This window comes from Pipistrellus hanaki, assembly GCF_964339955.1.
Source record: "Pipistrellus hanaki genome assembly, chromosome: 1".
NCBI lineage: Eukaryota > Metazoa > Chordata > Mammalia > Chiroptera > Vespertilionidae > Pipistrellus > Pipistrellus hanaki.
In genome coordinates this window covers 51,927,414-51,933,413 of record NC_140503.1, presented here as the reverse complement: position 1 = coordinate 51,933,413, position 6,000 = coordinate 51,927,414, and the positions used below count along the sequence as shown (strand labels likewise).

Here is a 6,000-nt window from a genome sequence, read left to right as displayed (position 1 = left end):
AAGAAAAAAAGAGAAAGCCACCTGGGATGAAATATCAGCCTCTCCTCTATGGAAACACCGGGTCCTGTGAGCTGCTTCTCCGTGGCTAATTGGGAATTACACCGTGTGCCCCGTGCTTTTCATGTTCGGAAGCACAACCAACTACACCTAGACAAGTCATTATGACATTATGACATTATCCATGTTATCAAAGAGGCTGCAAATGCGGCCAGCAGAATGGGCTTTCGGAGTGTCTCCTTAGGTCATCACTCAGCAATAAAGGGAAGATTAGGCTGAGGAAGCTCCCCCCTCCGGGGTTTCCCCCCCAGTGATGAGGTTATGCTCGGACAGCTAGTTGTCAGCGAGGTGGTGATGGCCACACCTGGCAGCGGCCACAGTGCATCCTCCTGAGCTGGGGCTGGGTCTGCGCCTGGAGAGCCGCGCTGTGCAGCGGCAGCGGCAGCAGAGGGAGCCTGGGAGCTCTGAGCAGAGGAGGAGGATAGCAGCGTCGGTGCTGCATTCATTCCCCAAAGCATCCGCCGGCGCTCTGGGAACTTCCCCGCACGCACTCCGCCCCCCGCGCTGCTCCGCACCCTCAATTGTTGCTGAGCCTGGGCGCCTGCTGGGCAACACAGCAGCTAATTTTTGCTTTCTTAGAGATAGGGATGAGAAATGAGCTGCCGGAGGAATTTGGCAACAAGGAGATGGAGAGGCAGTTTGGTGCCAGCAGCTAAGTTGTGAAATTGCTTCGGAGGCTGCCCGGGGGAGCACGATCTCATTGAAAAGAACAGACAGCGTTGCAGACCAGAGGCATTGCCTGATTGCACCTGAGTCCGGTGGTTCGGCGGGTCGCCGGGTCACAGCCTCCGCTCCTGCTCTAACTCCTTGGGGCCGAGAAAAGGGAAGGAAACTAGGAACACGAATTGCAAGTGGTATTCCTGAAAGGAAAACACATAGACTCCAAAAGAAGGGGAGGAACAGCCTAGCTGGTGTGGACACTTTTCTTTTAAAGGCGAATCCCTCAGGTATGTTCTCTCCCTTCCCGGAATGCGCTGCCTTATCTGCATGTGATTTTCTTGTGTTGTGTGTGTTTGCCTTTTCTTGCTGATTTCTTTCTTTCTTTCTTTTTCTTTTTTTTTTTTTTTTTTTTTTTTTTTTTTTTTTTTTTTTTGGTTAGCACTTTGAATCACAACCATGGGGTTCAACTAATGTAGCTGATGCATTGGTAAATGTTCACTTGTCCTGTGTTTATAATAAGGATGATTCTGTTAAGGATCACGGACTTCTGTCATTGCATTATTTTGAATGCAGAGTAATAAATGATAGCTTAGTTTCCGCTCAACTTTCGGGGGGAATATCTGTTTAGGGACCGGATAAAAGGCTGGGTTATCTCCTAATCTCGTGGGATTTTAGGGGAGAAAATTAGAGCCAAACCGAAAAAGTTCGGGGCTTTTCCGAAGGGGTTAAAAGCCATGGTGTCATAGGCTCGCTGTGTATTCCCCAAGTGTTTTTCCAGCTCAGCACTGAGTCTGGAGCAAATTGAGCTTTTCCAGAGGTTCTGCATTTTGACCCCTCCGTCAGTCCTTTAAAATGAAGATCCTGCAGATCTGCTTTCAAGAGATGAATTGCTTAAATTGTGAACTTGGCTCTGTTTTACAGTTGTTTTGTGGTTGCGAAGGAGGCAGTCTAAAAAAAAAAAATCCCTTTGCTCCAACAGCTTGAATGAACCCTAACTTCTGCAATTACATCATCGATATACTTGTATAATAAAGAGAGAGAATGATATGGCAACAATAGTGATGTTGGCTGCCTTTAGGACCTAGGCTGAGATGACAAAGCTCAAAGTCAGTTTTCCTTCTGAGGCTCTTAAAGAGAAAAAGGAAAGAGGTGGGTGGATAACACATAGAAATGAATTTTTAGAAATACTCTGCATTTCTTTAAAAAGCCAAGAAGATAAATTTGTCTCATTTTTGAATTAATAACAAATGGAGTACTTCTAAACGAATGCTATCTTTTACACTTCATACATTATTTTCATAAAGTAGGTAACATTGGTAATATATTAAACATATATGTATTGAAATTAGGTGAGCTTTACAGGAGGGGAGAAACAAGAGGAGGGAAAGTTTGCTACGTTTTTATATATGTCAAAATATTTTATAGATATGTTAAGTGTTTCACTAATACCGAGAGTTGATGCCAAAACTCTAGGACCTCGACTCTTAAATATTGTTGGACCTACTTGCTTATGACTTAAAAGCCCAGGATGCAATAGAGGCAAATAAGAAGTAATTATAATTTGTGCACACTGTAAAGTAAGTCATTACCTTGCTCTTTTAAAAGAAAAACCTTATTTTTGCCAAATGTTAGCTATCTGGAGCACTGAATTGGGCCATACAACAATATCAGGAATTTGGTGGTTTACTATACATTACTCTAACAACAACAACATCACAGTTGTTGTAAGTAACTGCAAGCAGTTTTGAGGCCAGAAGAGTGGTTTGAAAGATGAGCAGAGTCAAGTTTACATTCATTAGTAGGGTGTGGAAAACGTTGTATATTTTTCTTCTCCATTGACATCTTGTATGAGGAGGGCTTTCGTATCTGTAGATGAAAGACTATAGCAATGATACAACAGTACTTTTACTGAATCCATTAAATGATTAAATGATTGCTTTCAAACCAATAAGTAAACTGGGCTAAGATTCTTTTAAAGAATATCTGAAACACTTATACACAAAGTGCCCTTTCAAACCACAGTGGAATTCTGTTGAGAGTAATTTCAATAGAACTGTGGAGTTGGATTTGAAGGTAGATAAGCAGGTGTGGGTTTCTTTTCCAGCATTTGATTATTTGTTAGTCTTCCATAATCAAAATTTGGAATTTTCTTCCAGAAATCGTCATCACCATGTGTTTAGACAAATCTATGCCTGGGTGAACTATGAAGTAAACGTGTTATATAGCTAAAATAATTCACTTTCCATCTGCTTATTAATTACAAAGTAAACTTTTTTTTCTAGGCCATCTAACACCTTTCTATGGTTGCTAGTCTTTAAACATGAAGCAATGAAATACCAAGTGGTGCAAAAGTAGTGTTACATTGATAGAGTGTGCAAAACATGTTATTCTTATATTATTATTTATTAATTATTGTATTATTTTCCATATGAACAACTGTAAACCTACTTGTGCCCCACCCTTTTTGTGATACAGAGAACTTCTTGCTTCAGAACCCATTAATCATTAAAAACAGATGACAAGTGTGATTCCTCTTGCAAAGACAAAATTTTGTGTGTGTGTGTGTGTGTGTGTGTGTGTGTGTGTAAGGGCCAGCTTAGAAGGGAATGTTCTGCATATCTTTGTTGAATGAGGGCAAATCTGTGATTTTGAATATCAGTACACTTTTGTCATTATGTATTTTTCCCAGTGTTCCAGGCATTTTCATTTCTATTGACCCAATGCACATACCCTTTCTTGAGTTCTCTGAAGCATTATACCACCTGTACATTATGTTCCAATTTCAATAATATCTGTTCTTACTCATTCTTTTATCCTATAATTTTTACTACATAAGGACTTTTTCTGGAATGTTTGAAAAATGGCAATCACCTTCTCACTTGTGGAAAAAAAAATTCTGCTTTCCAGCTAGAAATTCTGGAAATTTCAAATACATGCCAAATTTGTTTCCAAAATGCACTTGGAAAGAAAGAATCTGCTTTCTGACTCTATTATGGTTTATACCTAATGCTACCTTATTTGAAAACATACATTTAATTTAATATCACTCAGGCACTAATGGCGAATTTAGGGAATAAAATTTGTTGGTGCTTGTTGTTACAAATAATATCTGGATCTTAAGTTGTTTTGGTTGAATGGCTAGGTTCCAATCCCTTTCCAGATTAACAAAAAGGTGGAGGGTTATTAATAGCTCTCAGTCTGTAGGTTTTGAGGATGCAGAAGACTAAGCACTCAGTTCCGTAGTCTCTATGGAGATAATGGGTGTTCCACTTGTACTCTATTAAGGCAAAGTTAGGAGGACAGATGTTATTGTGACCTCCAGACCAAAAGTCCTCCAGAGAAAAAGTAGAAATGAAGATACAAAATCCTTTTCCTTTCTCTTGTGAAAATGGTTGTGATCCAAGGGACATAAATCTTTCCCATCTCTTGCACATCCTACTTATATTGTACAGCTTGAACTCAGCATATAGAAATTGTTATAACCTTGATACAGGAAAACATTTTCTTCTTCTTACATAGGATATTTAAAATATTATGTGAAAATAAATCTGGTTAGCAAGATAGAAATTCAACATTGTAAATTGTACTCAGAGTTTTCCAGTATGAAAAAAAATGTAATCAGAGTAGTAATCAAATATTTCCTTATCTTTCTTAGACTTTTACAACCTCACCTTTGGCCTTCCTCTATTCCCAACAACCAGTCTTCAGGGGCCCAACTCCTATGTTACAGATGGCACATACTTTGTTTCTGAGCATTCTGGATCTTAAAAATCTGGGTGCAATGTGTTTGTGTGTTTTTTATAGACAAAAACTGTTTTGAGTGAAAATATTTTGCTTCATGTATTTTATAAGTTTTAATGACTTACTCTAGAAGTTACTTTTTCAGGCATATTGAACCCGAGGGAAAAGAAAGAAAACAAACAAACAAACTATCAAACAGGATGATTGTTTCTGTCTTACCAGTTGGAAGAACCCATGGTGTGGTTGGTAGGCAGGATCACTGAGGCATGTTTCTGAGAGAGGGCCACTGTTGATCTGATCATAGAAAATCTGGAGAAAGAATGGATGTGATTTGAATGACATCACTGTTAAGTGGCACATAGCTGAGAAAAACCTAAGCAATTCCTTTGTCTATCAATGAGAACTATTTAGTCAAAACTGCCAATGAAATAATGTAGAGAATTAATGCACACACTCCAAAAGGAGTCCAGTGTTTTTTGCTATCTAGTAGAAAATTACTGGAATTAGTCCAATACTGGCTGTCTCCAACTGGCTGTGTGAACATGGGTTGTCACTTTCTAAACATTGGTTTTCTCATCTGTAAAAGAATACTATTTGTTTGATGATCATGAAAAGCCCTTGTAGTTTTTAGACTCAGAAATTCTATAAAATCTACAGGATGCAGAATCTATAGGGTTGACTCAATTTGAAATGTCACTACAGAATTACTTGACTTTGATTTGCTTCTCCCAAGGCTAGTGGTTTGTAAATATCATTGAGCTGCCAGAGATGCTGGAGAAACACCATTAATCATTTTGTAAATTTTCATAAATTTGTCAACTTGTTTTCCTTTGCACAACTAGGCAATGATAAGTATTGACTGAATAATATTTCATTTTAACTGCATATTTTGTATAAGGCCCTGTATTTGTGGATCATAAAGCATTTGCTGCACTTTGATAGATGTTGAAATGCTGCCAGTTAGTTACAAGAAACAAATGGTGTTTAGGTACTTAGCCACTCACTTTATTACTCATTCAATAGAATAGTTTTAACAAATATTTTAATTCATTTTTAGAGAGAGAGGGAGAAACATTGATGTGAGACCAAAGCCTCTGAATATCAGCTGGCTCCTGAATGCCCCATCCTGGGGATTGGACCCACAACCAGGGCATTTGCCTTGACCTGGAATCGAACGATAACCTCCTGGTACATGGGTTGATGCTCAACTACATGAGCAAGAACAGTTTTTTTTTGTTTTTGTTTTTGTTTTGTTTTTTAAAATAGCGAATTATAAGACATAGCTCTTGATAAATAAACACAACAAATTACAATAACTGCATACATCAATTGCTGTCTTTCTCCATTTAGCCTTGAATTGGAGCAGTCTCTTGATACTCTCTGTCTACTCTCAGTGAGAGGATTTATATTACATTAGAGGCCAAGTGTACAAAATTCGTGCACAGAAGCTGGGGGTGTCCCTCAGCCAAGCCTGAACCCTCTCCAATCTGGGACCCCTCGAGGGATGTCTGACTGCCCGTTTAGGCCCTATCCCTCTCACAA

At 39.0% G+C, this 6,000-nt stretch overlaps 1 protein-coding gene across 1 annotated transcript in view; it reads left to right on the top strand.

The window, feature by feature from the left end:
- The first annotated feature begins 665 nt into the window (after positions 1–665).
- UNC13C (unc-13 homolog C) overlaps positions 666–6,000 on the top strand; it is a 501,491-nt gene continuing 496,156 nt past the window's right edge. Inside the window, exon 1 of the mRNA XM_084880006.1 lies at positions 666–1,004. The gene's annotated coding sequence lies outside the window, so the exon portion shown is untranslated. The remainder of the gene's footprint in view (positions 1,005–6,000) is intronic.